General features: G+C 38.7%; 1 long non-coding RNA gene and 1 other non-coding gene across 2 annotated transcripts; one reads left to right on the top strand and one right to left on the bottom strand.

Moving 5' to 3' along the window:
• The first annotated feature begins 5,000 nt into the window (after positions 1-5,000).
• Positions 5,001-5,082, top strand: trnal-cag (transfer RNA leucine (anticodon CAG)). Its single transcript has one exon. It is a non-coding gene; the product is annotated as a tRNA-Leu (tRNA).
• An 8,415-nt stretch (positions 5,083-13,497) lies between these two features.
• Positions 13,498-15,921, bottom strand: LOC140456817 (uncharacterized). The gene is made up of 4 exons (XR_011953153.1): positions 15,849-15,921; positions 14,667-14,752; positions 13,913-13,973; positions 13,498-13,639 (listed from the first exon to the last, which is right to left on the bottom strand). It is a non-coding gene; the product is annotated as an uncharacterized lncRNA (long non-coding RNA).
• Between the last annotated feature and the right edge of the window lie 1,131 nt (positions 15,922-17,052).

Below are 17,052 nucleotides of genomic sequence, written 5' to 3'. Positions count from 1 at the left end.
CTGCTCTCGTAGTGAAATGCAAGGCAACTCCATTTAATTACTGTGCAAAGCGTTATAAAGTTTTTCTCCAACCTGGTTCTGATCATATGCCATTCTGTTTGAGAGTGTAGTTGCCGCGTTCTGATCCTTCCACGAAAAGCAGTACCGCATTTGAATTCCTTGCGCAGGCGGCCCGGTTCAAAGGCAGGGAAGAAGCTGATGCGCTGGTGTCACAGCGCACCACGAATTCCTGAACTTGTCTGTCTGTCAAACGTACCCCAAAGTCGTCTCTGAAAGGCTTCATTTGGAAGCTGTCTGTCGTTATTCAACGCGCGAGAGTTGGCACCGGAGGTCCTGAATCATGTTTTGGAGCAGTTCGCACGTTAGTGGCTCATTCAATCAGCAACAGCAATGAAAAAAAACATACACTCTGAGAGGAACCTCCGGACCTGTGCTGTCATAGCGTCGCTAGTATTAAGGTGCGCCCCGAGATCTAAGCCATGTTGGAACTGTAACGGAGGAATCGACAGAGAGGCTACAGAATGACATCGCATCCATTTAATTTTGTTTAAATCACTGACGAGCAGGAAAATGTTCACGGAGAGGGCGAGTGGAGAAGTGTGGCAATTGAAGCTCTGGTGAAACTCCTTCTTTTTGATTCACTCAGCAAACAGAGACGTGAAGGTGACTCAGGCGTGAGAGCTCTTCACATCGAGAACAAAAAGCAATCAAGGGCAGTTAGCACCTCTTCCGGAGTGGGGGTGGGGTGAGGTAATTACCTTTTGAGTTCTGTTACTATGTTCAGAAACTGCCTTTTAGATTGAGGTGAACAGAAACTCCATTTCTAATAAGCACCATGGAAGTTAGCAAAATGTATTGAGTCGCTTCTCGTCGATTCCCGCACAGGTTTCCGACTCACTTGGTATCCATGTGGCTCATGTCCAGGAGTGAACATCTCTGCAGCAAATTGCCCGTTTAAGGTAAAAGGCACGGAAAGTGTCATCTCGAACAGGCTCCGAGGTCAGAGCATCCTCACATTGTGATCTGTCGCTCTCGGAATGTAATGCGACCTCCGGTTTTAGGGTAGAGAACTTTCTTTGGGACCCTTATTCTGCAAAACAGACACAGTGACTGAATAAATGCTGCACGGTATGATTTGGAACACGGCCTGCTCAGCTTTGTGCATTTTCCCTGTAGTCCGGCGTGTTTCGTGTTCCGTGTAAACGTGAAAGTCGTCCTTTTTCGAGCAATGGGTGAAATCATTTAGCAGAGCAAGAATCGAAATTGCAGTAATGTCAAGCAGCTCATGGTTATTTGACCAAATCCTAAGCGAACATATATTGTCACGCACTCACAGATACATTTGTAGCTGAAAAGAGTCCGAGAAGATAGACTCAGCTTAAAATTGATTTTTGTCTGGATTGATGGGCTATCATTATCTGCTGCGACATTGACATTGCAGCCGGGCACATCCCAGCAGCTGTGCGAGTCGGAGAGGGATCATGGAACCCTTTTCATGTGACTTTGCGTCTGTTGTTATGCAGGGGCACAATTGGAAATGCAAGAAAAGGGGCAGTGCGGTCGGCTATTAGTGTGGCCGAGCGGTCTAAGGCGCTGGAACCAGGTTCCAGTCTTGAAAGGGGCGCGGGTTCGAATCCCGCCACTGCCATTTCTGCTGTTTAACTCCAGTGCTGCAGCTTGTTAAAATGCTGTTTCCGCCCCCACTGTATTGATGTTGAAAACAAAAGTACAATGCGTTTGCTTCCCGGGGAATTAACTGTGGTGTGGGACAGTGCCACGCGGAAAATCGCAAACAGCTCTGCTGTTCCAGGCAATTTGAGCGTTTACTGGAACCGAATGGAGACTGTTATTTCATCGCTGTTGTCATGAAACACTGCAGAAACGAACGACTTCCTTACTTTTGCTCCGACTGACCATACTCCGTGAAATTTCCCCGGACCCACAGTTGAGGATTTTTGCTGCTGGAAGTTACCTCAGAAACCCTGTTAACTCGTAATGTGGTGACTCGACTCGTCGTTATTTGGTTTTCTGGTCAATGGGGAAATCGATCCAATGAATTTCGATGTCACATGTTATTGAATTTCTCCCATTTCCTTTATTTCCGTCCTGGAGGCATCGGAACGGAAAGGGAATCTCATCGAGACTGTGATTGGTGAAATTCACTTTTTATGGCCCCTTCTTATTATGTTCTTTCTTTCTCTCTTTTCAGCATTGTCTGGGAAGTGTTGGTGCACTAAGGCTGCAGTATGTTTGAAAGAGTAGTTTGGAATTGCCCTGTTGTTAGTTGTGAGATTACTTTATGACTCATGCCCTCGGACTGTCTCACATTTAGCATTCATGCATCTCTGTGTCTGAAAATGCATTAGGCATGCCAGTTTTGTTTGTGTTCCGTGTTAAATGCTTACTGTTTTGCGATTCGCTCAGTACATTACGAGTTAACAGGGTTTCTGAGGTAACTTCCAGCAGCAGAAATCCTCAACTGAGGGTCTGGGAAAATTTCACGGAGTATGGTCAGTCGGAGCAAAAGTAAGGAAGTCGCTCGTTTCTGCAGTGTTTCACAAAACTACCTTTCCCGTGAGCAGTCGAACAGATGAAACGTTTGTGCCACAGACTGCGACGGCAAGCTCTGCTAAAAAGTAATCCTTTAAAGCCGGTGTAAGCAACACGACGGTATTGGGGTACACCTCGTGGAATCAGATACTTCGGTGTATCTCGTCCATGCTCACCACCTAGCCAAAGTTAAACAAGTCCCGTTCCCCAGCATTTGGCCCCAATCCCGCTAAACCCATCCTATCCAGAAACTCATCCGATTACCTTTGCAATTTTCTGAGTGTAATCGCCTCCTCCACTTCCTCTGGTAGCTCATTCCAAACACGCACAACCTTCTGTGTGGGAAATGTGCCGCAGGTCCTTTGTCAATTTCAGCCCACTCACCTTAAACCGATGCTCTCGATTTTTCAACTCACCCCAACTTGGGTAAAACACATAAATACTCAGTTTACAACCCTTCCATAAGATCATGTCGCAGCCGTTATGCTGCGGGGAAAGTCGTCCCAGCTTATTCCACCTCGCCCTACGGTCCAAACATTGACGACATCCTTGTCTATAAGTTGTCATCAATTTCACGTGGTTTTTTTTACGTTTTCAAGATGTTAATTTCGCTGGACAATAACAAGCTATTGGAAACAGAAAGGTGAAACGTAGAATTGCTTCAACTTTCAGTGCTGGATGCCATTGAGCTGCAGTACGGTAGCCTCGGCTGGTTTCTGTGGTGTAGTGGTCATCACGTTGGCCAAACACGCGAAAAGTCCCCAGTTCGAAACTGGGTAGAAACTGCTTTCTTTTTCAAGTGCAGCCTTTCACATGCACAAGAACGGAGCTTCCTTGCTTGCTTTCCCATCTACAAACCTGCCTTCGAATTTGCTTGAACGAATCTGCTCTCGTAGTGAAATGCAAGGCAACTCCATTTAATTACTGTGCAAAGCGTTATAAAGTTTTTCTCCAACCTGGTTCTGATCATATGCCATTCTGTTTGAGAGTGTAGTTGCCGCGTTCTGATCCTTCCACGAAAAGCAGTACCGCATTTGCATTCCTTGCGCAGGCGGCCCGGTTCAAAGGCAGGGAAGAAGCGGATGCGCTGGTGTCACAGCGCACCACGAATTCCTGAACTTGTCTGTCTGTCAAACGTACCCCAAAGTCGTCTCTGAAAGGCTTCATTTGGAAGCTGTCTGTCGTTATTCAACGCGCGAGAGTTGGCACCGGAGGTCCTGAATCATGTTTTGGAGCAGTTCGCACGTTAGTGGCTCATTCAATGAGCAACAGCAATGAAAAAAAACATACACTCTGAGAGGAACCTCCGGACCTGTGCTGTCATAGCGTCGCTAGTATGAAGGTGCGCCCCGAGATCTAAGCCATGTTGGAACTGTAACGGAGGAATCGACAGAGAGGCTACAGAATGACATCGCATCCATTTAATTTTCTTTAAATCACTGACGAGCAGGAAAATGTTCACGGAGAGGGCGAGTGGAGAGGTGTGGCAATTGAAGCTCTGGTGAAACTCCTTCTTTGTGAATCACTCAGCAAACAGAGACGTGAAGGTGACTCAGGCGTGAGAGCTCTTCACATCGAGAACAAAAAGCAATCAAGGGCAGTTAGCACCTCTTCCGGAGTGGGGGTGGGGTGAGGTAATTACCTTTTGAGTTCTGTTACTATGTTCAGAAACTGCCTTTTAGATTGAGGTGAACAGAAACTCCATTTCTAATAAGCACCATGGAAGTTAGCAAAATGTATTGAGTCGCTTCTCGTCGATTCCCGCACAGGTTTCCGACTCAGTTGGTATCCATGTGGCTCATGTCCAGGAGTGAACATCTCTGCAGCAAATTGCACGGTTAAGGTAAAAGGCACGGAAAGTGTCATCTCGAACAGGCTCCGAGGTCAGAGCATCGTCACAATGTGATCTGTCGCTCTCGGAATGTAATGCGACTTCCGGTTTTAGGGTAGAGAACTTTCTTTGGGACCCTTATTCTGCAAAACAGACACAGTGACTGAATAAATGCTGCACGGTATGATTTGGAACACGGCCTGCTCAGCTTTGTGCATTTTCCCTGTAGTCCGGCGTGTTTCGTGTTCCGTGTAAACGTGAAAGTCGTCCTTTTTCGAGCAATGGGTGAAATCATTTAGCAAAGCAAGAATCGAAATTGCAGTAATGTCAAGCAGCTCATGGTTATTTGACCAAATCATAAGCGAACATATATTGTCACGCACTCACGGATACATATGTAGCTGAAAAGAGTCTGAGAAGATAGACTCAGCTTACCATTGATTTTTGTCTGGATTGATGGGCTATCATTATCTGCTGCGAAATTGACATTGTAGCCGGGCACATCCCAGCAGCTGTGCGAGTCGGAGAGGGATCATGGAACCCTTTTCATGTGACTTTGCGTCTGTTGTTATGCAGGGGCACAATTGGAAATGCAAGAAAAGGGGCCGTGCGGTCGGCTGGTAGTGTGGCCGAGCGGTCTAAGGCGCTGGATCCAGCTTCCAGTTTTGAAAGGGGCGCGGGTTCGAATCCCGCCACTGCCATTTCTGCTGTTTAACTCCAATGCTGCAGCTTGTTAAAATGCTGTTTCCGCCCCCACTGTATTGATGTTGAAAACAAAAGTAAAATGGGTTTGCTTCCCGGGGAATTAACTGTGGTGTGGGACAGTGCCACGCGGAAAATCGCAAACAGCTCTGCTGTTCCAGGCAATTTGTGCGTTTACTGGAACCGAATGGAGAATGTTATTTCATCGCTGTTGTGATGAAACACTGCAGAAACGAACGACTTACTTACTTTTGCTCCGACTGATCATACTCCGTGAAATTTTCCCAGACCCACAGTTGAGGATTTTTGCTGCTGGAAGTTACCTCAGAAACCCTGTTAACTCGTAATGTGGTGACTCGACTCGTCGTTATTTGGTTTTCTGGTCAATGGGAAAATCGATCCAATGAATTTCGATGTCACATGTTATTGAATTTCTCCCATTTCCTTTATTTCCGTCCTGGAGGCATCGGAACGGAAAGGGAATCTCATCGAGACTGTGATTGGTGAAATTCACTTTTTATGTCCCCTTCTTATTATGTTCTTTCTTTCTCTCTTTTCAGCATTGTCTGGGAGGTGTTGGTGCACTAAGGCTGCAGTATGTTTGAAAGAGTAGTTTGGAATTGCCCTGTTGTTAGTTGTGAGATTACTTCATGACTCATGCCCTCGGACTGTCTCACATTTAGCATTCATGCATCTCTGTGTCTGAAAATGCATTAGGCATGCCAGTTTTGTTTGTGTTCCGTGTTAAATGCTTACTGTTTTGCGATTCGCTCAGTACATTACGAGTTAACAGGGTTTCTGAGGTAACTTCCAGCAGCAGAAATCCTCAACTGAGGGTCTGGGAAAATTTCACGGAGTATGGTCAGTCGGATCAAAAGTAAGGAAGTCGTTCGTTTCTGCAGTGTTTCACAATACTACCTTTCCCGTGAGCAGTCGAACAGACGAAACGATTGTGCCACAGACTGCGACGGCAAGCTCTGCTAAAAAGTAATCCTTTAAAGCCGGTGTAAGCAACACGACGGTATTGGGGTACACCGCGTGGAATCAGATACTTCGGTGTATCTCGTCCATGCTCACCACGTAGCCAAAGTTAAACAAGTCCCGTTCCCCAGCATTTGGCCCCTATCCCGCTAAACCCATCCTATCCAGAAACTCATCCGATTACCTTTGCAATTTTCTGAGTGTAATCGCCTCCTCCACTTCCTCTGGGAGCTCATTCCAAACACGCACAACCTTCTGTGTGGGAAATGTGCCTCAGGTCCTTTGTCAATTTCAGCCCACTCACCTTAAACCGATGCTCTCGATTTTTCAACTCACCCCTATGTGGATAAAACACATAAATACTCAGTTTACAACCCTTCCATAAGATCATGTCGCAGCCGTTATGCTGCGGGGAAAGTCGTCCCAGCTTATTCCACCTCGCCCTACGGTCCAAACATTGACGACATCCTTGTCTATATTTTGTCATCAATTTCACGTGCTTTTTTAACGTTTTCAAGATGTTAATTACGCTGAACAACAACAAGCTATTGGAAACAGAAAGGTGAAACGTAGAATTGCTTCAACTTTCAGTGCTGGATGCCACTGAGCTGCATAACGGCGGCGCCGGCTGGTTTCTGTAGTGTAGTGGTCATCACGTTCGCCTAACAAGCGAAAGGTCCACAGTTCGAAACTGGGCAGAAACTGCTTTGTTTTTCAAGTGCAGCCTTTCACATGCACAAGAACGGAGCTTCCTTGCTTGCTTTCCCATCTGCAAACCTGCCTTCGAATTTGCTTGAACGAATCTGCTCTCGTAGTGAAATGCAAGGCAACTCCGTTTAATTACTGTGCAAAGCATTATAAAGTTTTTCTCCAACCTGGTTCTGATCATATGCTATTCTGTTTGAGAGTGTAGTTGCCGCGTTCTGATCCTTCCACGAAAAGCAGGACCGCATTTGCATTCCTTGCGCAGGCGGCCCGGTTCAAAGGCAGGGAAGAAGCTGATGCGCTGGTGTCACAGCGCACCACGAATTCCTGAACTTGTCTGTCTGTCAAACGTACCCCAAAGTCGTCTCTGAAAGGCTTCATTTGGAAGCTGTCTGTCGTTATTCAACGCGCGAGAGTTGGCACCGGAGGTCCTGAATCATGTTTTGGAGCAGTTCGCACGTTAGTGGCTCATTCAATCAGCAACAGCAATGAAATAATTTACACTCTCAGAGCTGCAACTGCCTCACTTCTCCACTCGCCCTCCCCGTTTACATTTTCCTGCTCGGCAGTGATTTAAAGAAAATTAAATGGATGCGATGTCATTCTGTAGCCTCTCTGTCGCTTCCTCCGTTTCAGTTCCAACATGGCTTAGATCTCGGGGCGCACCTTAATACTAGCGACGCTATGAAACACAGCGTGGTAACAGGCCATTTGTTTGAAAAAAATGACCCTCTAAAGAGTAACCCACCCAAACACTTTTCCCGATCATATTTCTACACATTTATTTCTGACTAATACACATATCCCTGAACACAACGTGCGGTTTAGCATGGCCAGCTCACCTAACCTGCATATGTTCGGATTGTGGGAGGACACCACAGCAAAGTCACATGCACTTGGGGAGAACGTGCAAAGTCCCCACAGTCACCCGAGGAGGGAATCAAACCAATGTCCCTGGCGCTGTGAGGCAGCATTGTTAAACACTGAGGTACCATGTAATCTTATGCAATAAGTAAAATCAGTGAAAGATACGAAAAAATAAGTTTCAAATGAACACTCTCCGATAATGTCAAAGTATGTCAATCTTACATTCAATACGAATAGGTGCTTGGAAGTAAAAAAAAATCCCGGCAATTCATGTATAAACAATAATTAAAAGTTTAATTTGATCAAAGGTCATAACAATATTTAGATGAATTGCAATTTTTAATAACAAATGTCGGTAATTAGCTGACTAATGAACACTTGAAAGTGGCATATATTTACTTAACGCTGAAGAAAGCGACTTGTTTTCCCCCTTGTTACACAGCAGAATAACAATGTGTGTGTGTGTGTTCGAAATGTTTGAATCAAGCTCTTTCTAACAAAATGACTGATGACTTACGATCACTTAGACTTGTCACCTTTAAAACCACAACATTCTCAAATATTTTCCAGGAATTTACAATCAGAAGAACTAGCTAATTCCTTTTCATAGGAACCCAAAGAGAATAAGTAGCGGATATTGTGAATTAGTGAGTCAACGCAAGAATTCAACTGAAGACAATATCCCTTCTTTCCAAAAATGTTCAAAATTTAAAAAAATCAAAATTCATTGCCATTGTTGAATGAAAGAATAAAGAGATGCTAATTCTTTTTCATTTGATTTTGTTGCATGAAACATCCGTAAATCGTACTATAATTACAAACACAATAAATGTGAGCATTGAAGTTAAATATAATTAATTGAATTCAACTATGTTTCAACAGGTAAAATAAAAATTGATACTTACAATGATTGACAGATTGTGCACTGCAATCTCTTTACAGTGGTTCATGTACTGTGCCGTAAATCCACATTTGCGCAACCTACTAGATTGAATAATTATTATTTTTTATTATAAATCAGCAACGATTGAATTATCAAAGTCTGTCAATGCATTAATGAATAATGAAAAATCTCTTTTTGCAAGTGATTGAGCAATGTCTGGAAATGAACTGGAATTAATTCAGTGAAAAGTAATTACATTTTCCTGAATTTTAAGACTGAGATTACCGTGATCATTCAAATGAGCAAACATCAGATATTTGCAATAACGTTGGATGGGAAGTCATTGGTTCCTTTGTGGGGTAGGTGACCTGAAAAATAAAGGTATTTTCATACTGTACTATTAGCACTAAGACATAATGAATTAAATCTAAATGTGAATCTCACTATACTTGTTCAAAAAACTTTTTTTTATAAATAATTGTGCCATTATTGTAATGGCAATGACTTGATAATGAATGCTGTCTTTTGAAGAATTAAAATGAATCAATATTTCAAAAGCACTTTGCTGTGATGTTGATTGGATATTTATTAAGATCAGTAAACTGAGGAATAAAACATTGTACCTAGCTTTATGGATTGAAGAAAAATGTGCCATTCAGTGATTATGGAGCAAAAATATTTTTTTAAGTAAAAAATGTACGTAATACAAGAATTGTGAATTTCCATACACTGGATTCCTTGTAGAGATATGTTACATCAATTTATATGATCAATATTATGATCAATGTTTAAAGACTTGTGTCAGAATTAGGAAGAGAATTAGTAAGTCATGAAAGTGAGCTTGAAACTGAACAATGTAGTCAATGATATGTGCGATTTTAATAATATTGTCATTTTTGTACAATGATGAATAATGTTGGAATAGAAATGACAAAAAATCAACATGGTCAAAGCAGTTCTTTTCTTACAATGAAATGAAAACAATAATCATTTTGTAGCACGCATGATTTGAACTAGCAGTTTTTTTAATGTGACATATACAGTGAAGACTAACCCTTTTGCAAAAATGTGGGAAGTTCACAAATTTAAAATGCAGTATTTGTTCAATTTGTAATAAAAATGGTTATAATTTGAATTGTCTCTTGTACACACACAACAAAAAAGGAGCTTAAAGATTGTTATATTGACAAAGATTTGCTTCCCAACATTATTGTAGTATAGTCAATATCAGGGATAAAGTAGAATTATTGGTTTAAACAATACAAATCAACATTAACGACTGAGCTGAAATATAGCACATCAATTGCATTAACTGCATAGAATAGTAAATAAATGCTTACTGTTGTCATTTGTCCTAGAAACAATAAGATACTCACTCAGGTTATTCCACTGAATAGTAATCAGCTGATGATGAATATCTTTATGTCGCTTTATGTGCACTGTTTTGTGTGAACATTGATTTCAATAAATTTAGATATTTACATGAATTAGGAACAGACTGATAACTGGGTGTGAAAGATCTTATTTAAGATGAGACAATTTTTATGTATTCATGAGGTTTGCTGAACAAAACACTGTTAAGTCATCATGCAATAAACTGGATTAGAGAGAAATATGCAAATTCAATTTTCAAATGAATGCACTCGGATATTTTCACAACATTTCAATCTTACATTCAATATAAATAGATGAATGGAAAACTAAAAGCAAATTTCAGACAACTCATAAACAGATCAATAACTAAAAATTGATATATAGTAGGAAGTGGCATTTGTTTATTTAACTGAAGGAGAACTTAATTTTATTTCTCATACTTATCCCTTTGAAGCATCAAGTTCTATGTGCAGTCTGAACTCAGTTCTTCAGAACAAAAAAAAATCAAGGAATATCTTTACTTTGTATATTTCATCTTTGTGAGTGCAACATTATCAAATATTTTGCAAAGAATATTGATTGAGTGGAATTTGATACATTCTGTTATTAGCGGACTGAAGAAAATATATAGCAGATACAGTGATTATTGGAATGAACAACAAATGAAAACATATCTAATGTTGAATTGAAAGGCAATTCATTCGATTCTTAGATATTTTCTTCTCGCATTCAGAGCTGCTCTGGCACAGCTCTGTGCAAGATGGGAATTGAAATTGTATCCTCTGGTCTGGTAACAGAGACACGACCAGAGTTGCACAAGATTCCTTCATAACATTCCCAACCAGGCTGGGCAGGGCTGAAAACTAATCAGATGTTTATTGTGATAACTGGATTGGAATTAAATGGTTGGATACTGTGTGCAATCTTCTGAAAATTCAGTAGTAATTTACAATAATGATGGGTGTTAACAAATGTCTTAATTTAACATGATTTTTATGATCACTTGTGGAACGACAACTTGACAGAATTGTGTGATTACTGTGCATTATAAATAAAAATGAATATAATTATTCTATATGTTCATAAGCTCCACATTTTCTGAAATGTAAATTACAATGTTTTTGATCTACACGTAAATTGGAACAAAATGATGAATTGGTCAATCAATGTGCCTATTCAACTTTCATTCTTTCTGAAATATACGATTTCTAAGAAGTCACCATTTCCTGTGGTTGTTTAATGAAAGAAGAGAGATGCCAACCCTTTTTTGTGTGCTTCAAAAAATTCATGTGGATTTCAATGATTTTGCACGTGAAAAATATTCAATTGTTATTGTGATTAAAAACACAATAAATGTTAACATTGAAATGATTTCCAATCAAATCAATTCAAAAGTGTTTCCAAGTTTAAAATGAAAAGCAATATTCAGAATGATTGAGTGATTGTGCATTGCAATGTCCTTGCATTAGTTATTATATGAAAACATAGTTCCACATGTACACCCCTTACTGAATTGAACAATTATTAGGTTTTGGCAACAAATCAATTTGAAATATTTTATTAATGAATTTAAGAATAATGAGGTATCTCCTCTTACTATTCCACTGAGTAATGTTAAGAAATGAAGAGAAATATTGCAGTGTAAATTAACTGGTGTTCTCTGAATTTCAATGGCTGAGAAGACTGTGATCTTTCAAATGAGCAAAAGTCAGATATTTACAAATGATGTTGCAATGGCAATTATTGGTCTTTTGTGGGTGTATTGGCCTTATCAAACAAGTTTTAATGTTGTAGCACTCACACTAAGAAATATGCAAGATATTAAAAGCACATTGTACTTGTTATAAAGCCTAAGTTAAAGTATTGCGTAATTATTGTAATTGACAATTGTTTCTAAAATCCTGATAGATAAATTGCTTAATATTTTGAATGCACTTTGCTCTGATGTCGATTGTATATTCATTAAAATTAATAAACTGAAAATTAAAATATAAAACGTGGTTTTAATAATTAAAAAATCTCAGCAACAATTGAACATCGTTCGACTTTTGTTTGGTCGGTTCGTGTCTATTTTATTAATGTAAATGTTTAGATAAATGTCAGAACTAGGAAGAAAATAATGAGGATGGGAAAGTGAGCATTATTATGAACTAAACATCGAGTTAATGACATTTGGTACAGGAAGTCATTTTGTAGCAAAAAACTAATAATTGTGATTATTGTTCATTGACAACTAATGTTGGAAGAAAATAAAACTACCTCAAAATGAAATTAAAATAAATATCATTTTGGAGGTCACATGATTTGAAAAACGGAAATTGTCACTTAATGTGACATTTGAGCTGAAGAATCGTTCTTCCCCCCGCCACCCACATGTGTAGTCCTTTCAATAATTTAAAATTTAGTATAAGTTGAACTAAATAACAAATGGATGTTCCTCCATTGTTTTCTTGAAAACAAAAATTTAAAAAATTAACATGAAAATGATATCGCTCTGCAAGGAATAATTTCACAGATAATAAGTGTTTGTATTGAATTTAAACGTCACCATAGCTGTAGGAGTGATTTCCCCTGACAGGGAATGAAGACTGAGGAGATAGGCCGAACTCAGGCAAGTGGAACTCATGCTGCAATCAGTTAATGCAGGGATCATCCCCCGAGGCCAATCTAGGAAGGGAGGTCCATGACACACTGTAACGTGTACAGGAAAAAGCAGTATTTTTACACACCTTCTGTATTACAATGTCCACATTCAATGTGGTTACAGTCCTTCCCTCATGATACAGACACCCGATCCTGTAGAACACCTAATCTTGGATGAACATCGCTATGGATAGCCTGAGCTTCCTATTGCTTCATGGTGTTTTACAGGTGCTATAATCTCCAGGCCTTGGGATCTCTGTGCATTTTATTTCCTCACATTACAAAATTAATTGCTGCAGTCCTTTGGGCCTCTCACTATGCCTTATTCACGATTCTCAAGAATATGTAATTAGAAACTTTTTAAATGTTCTGAGCAACTTTAAAATAGTAACTATTTCTGACAATCAAACCCTGTCTGTTTCCCTGACAGCCGTTGTGGAAGTTAGCTGGGCTCTATCCTGCGGTTGGTGTTTATTCATTCACTGGGACAATTATTCTTTCATTAATGAAAGTCAGGGTTGGTCATTTTTCGGTGTGCCTGCATTCTCTTATCACTATCTGGAATATGACTGTCTGGAATAGCATACTTATGGACTTGGAGTAGGATTGTACAAAATGTTCTTTTTTTAACTTAAGACTGAAACAGACTGTTCGTCTTATTTATCTCCCCTCCACCATTTTGTGTTTTAATTCCAAGGCAGGCTGCTCGGGGCTTCCCTACAGCAGCAAATCAATGAGGATTTCAGCATTAAAATAAAAATCAACATTCGCAACCATTAGGAAACAGTACCATTCAATATGCTTACGTCACTGAGACTTAATTCCACACTTAAAGCCGACTATACTGATTTGATCAATGATTACATATTAGATATAAGTAACAATTAGTGTTAAACCTAGTCATTGTAATCTTAAAATGATTAGAAATGTCATATTACAATCTGCAACATGTAGAATTGGAGTCTAAAACAATCAGACGTATCTTCATTTGTAAGGCTGAATATGAATCCAATGCTTTCTGTGAACATTCAAATGAGAAGATATCAGATATTTCCTGTCAGTGTTGGATGAGGAATCATTGCTTGGTTTGTGGTTGTGTTGACCTGGAATAAAAGATAATGTTTTCTTTGTAAAATTGGCACTACGAAACAATGATTTAAATTAAAATGTGAATCTCACGATATTTGTTACAAAACCTACATTAAATTACTGTGTGATTGTTGGACTAACAATGAATTAGTAATCTATTTTAGAACACTGACACATTAAGTGATTCAATATTTCCAAACGGGTTTGCTGTGATATGGTACTAAGCACATATGCTCTTACTTAAAAATTAAAATCATGGCAATTGAAAGAAAGATAAATACACATACCATGCGCTTATTGTAAATTCATGCAAAATTCAACTGCGGAATATGTTTAAAGCAGTTTTTCCTGAAATGAAAAGATAACTAGAATGATTAGCAGCAGGATGTAATCGCAAAAAAAAATATTCAATGTGACTATTCAGCTGCAGGCAGCTCCCCTTCCTTACACACATGTAAAACTTCCAACAATTCAAAATTTACTGATAAAGAAAAGAACATACGCATGTAAATTCTTTTTTCTTGTTGACAAAAAAGTCACAAATTTGAATTTATTTTAGCTTTAAAATATTTAACTATTACTTTGATCAGAAATACAATAAATCTTCATGTTGAAGAAAAATCAAATCAAATCAAATCAAAATACACATCGATATTCACAATAATTGGGAGAGTGAACACAACAATATCTTTCCATCAGTTAATGTACTGAGCCATAATTCCACTTTATATCCCTTACTGGATTGATCAATTATTAGATATTAACCATAACTAAATTATTAATATGCTATCATTGAACTGAATATTAATGAGAAATTTCATTAATGTTTGAACGAGCAATGTGTCAACATAAACAGTAATTATTAGTGAAATGTGTAAGATATCTCTTCATGGATGAGGCTGAGATTACTTTGATTGTTGAAACGAGTATCATTCAGATATTTATAATGAGCATTGGCTGGAAATCAATGCTTTTTGGTGTAGACCTGAAAGATTTTGTTATTGTAGTATAGGCAGTAAGAAATTATGATGTGCATCTCACCTTGCTGAATATTTTCAAGTTTTCTAACAGGTTTCTGGTCCAATCTTCAGTTTAACATGGGTAATGTTGGGTCAGAACATCAATAACTGCAAACATTTTAAACACATCTCCATCAAAGTTGCTAATCTGATAATTCAGAACAAATATCAAAACATTACCTCTGTAAATTTAATTGACTATATTTTTAGTTTGTAGTCAAGTTCGTTATCTACTTATTTCCTTCCTATTTCTGACACCAGTGGCTAAATATTGATTAGATGAAATGTCATATGAGATAGACATTAGCTTTCTCTCAAAGATCTGTACAGCACAGGAATGGGCCATTTGGCCCAGAACGTTGTGCTGAACATAATGTAAAAGAAACTCATCCCTTCTGCCTACCCTTGGTCCATACCCTTCCAAATTATCGAAATGAACATTAAAGAGCCTTAATGTATCTGCTTCCACCACCAACCCTCGAAGTTCATTCCAGACACCAATCACTCCCTGTGTACAAAACAAATTGCCCCTTACATGCCCCTTGAACTTTCCCTCCTAACCTTAAACACATGTCACATAGTTTTTGATGCTTCAACTCTGGGAAAAACTTTCTGACCGTCAACCCTATCTACGTATCTAATGATTGTACAGACTTCCATCAAGTCTTCCCCCAGTCTCTGCCACTTCACAAAAAAACAATCTGAATTTTTCTCGCCTCTCCAAATCCAGGCAGCATCCTGATAAACACCCTATGTACCCTCTCCAAAGCCTCCATACCCTTCCTGGAACATGGCGAACAAAAGTGAATACAATACTTTAAGTATGCCTTAACCAAAGTGTTAAAATGTTACAACATGACTTCCTGACTCTTGTAACCAGTTCCCTGACCAATAAAGGCAAGCATGCCATTTGCCTTCCTAACCACCTAATTACTTGCATGGTCACTTTCAGGGAACCATGGTCTTGAACGCCAAGATCCCTTTGAATAATAAAGCTGTCAGGGTCCTGCCATTAACTATCTACTTTTTTTTAACATTTGAGCTTCCAAAGTGAAACACCTCACACTTGTATGGATTAAACTTCACCTTTAATTACTCTGCCCATATCTGCAATTTATCTTTTTCCTGCTGCATTATTTGACAACACTCTACATTGTCCCCAACTGCACTGAACGTTATATCATCTGCAAACTTATTAACTCACCCAATTAGATTTTAATCCATGTCACTTCTATATAATTGCATCGCAAACAGAAGGGTTCCAGTACAGATCCCTGTGGAAAAAAAGACAGAAAATGAGGGAAATGCAGAATTCTTGAAGAAATGAGGTTTTTTCAAAGACAGAATAATTCTGATGAATAATCTTCTAAAGTGTGATTTTTTTAAAAAATTAACCCAATATTTTAATTCTGAGTTTATTGATCTTAATGAACATCCAGTACAAACTGCTTTGAAAATATTGTATCATTTTAAGTGTTGCGTTCTCACATTAAATATTATTTAATTGTTATTTCAATTATCACACGATCACGAGATTAACATTTTCGTTGAATCCATTATTTATTAGAGCCAGTATCATACTGAAATGTTGACATTCTTTTCAGGTCAACACACCTGCAATCAACCAAAGTTCTCTCACCCAACACTCATTCTAACTCTCTCATTCTCTTTCATTTGAATTCTCGTATTAATGGAAGGATCATTAACCAGTCTTATCAATTAAGAGATTGCTAACTATTTTTTACATAAATATTTCATTTTTTTCCCAACATATTGCACAATTACATTGCAATAAGAGTTTTCTCATCATTCTTAATTTTGTTATCAGCCATTTTAAAACTAATTATTACCAAAATCTAACCGGTAATCATTGTTGAAATCCAATATCTCCAGCTGTATATGTGGAACTATGTTTCAGTACATCAACTGATACAAACAATATTGCACTCTACAATCTCTTAATCTTAGCAAAAATAATTTTAAGTGTGGAATCTTAGCTGGATTGAATTGGTTGTAAGAAAAAGTGCAGTCTGAAGAAAGGTCTCTCGGCCCAAGTGTTAACTCCCTCCACAGATGCTGCCAGACCTGCTGAGTTATTTTCCAGCAATTCCTGAGTTTGTTTGTGATTTCCAGCATCCACAGTTTTGTTTACATTCTTGTATTGATTGTATTTCACTTCAATTCCAACATTGCTACATTTCTGATTATTACAATAAGAGCTAAATATTTTTCATGTTAAGCATTATTTAAATTCACGTGTTCCTTGTGTAAATAAACCAGATTTAACAAATGTTTGTTCTATGCTTTTACAATAAATCTTGAATTCTTAGAAATCACATTTTTTTGAAAATGAGGGAAGTTGTTTTTCGCTGAGTAGTCACATTGAATGACTAATGCTTTATTTCCAA

The sequence above is a fragment of the Chiloscyllium punctatum genome, chromosome 31 (assembly GCF_047496795.1).
Source record: "Chiloscyllium punctatum isolate Juve2018m chromosome 31, sChiPun1.3, whole genome shotgun sequence".
Taxonomy (NCBI): Eukaryota; Metazoa; Chordata; class Chondrichthyes; order Orectolobiformes; family Hemiscylliidae; genus Chiloscyllium; species Chiloscyllium punctatum.
Note: the sequence above shows the minus strand (reverse complement) of the source record. Positions and strands in the feature narration are given on the sequence as shown.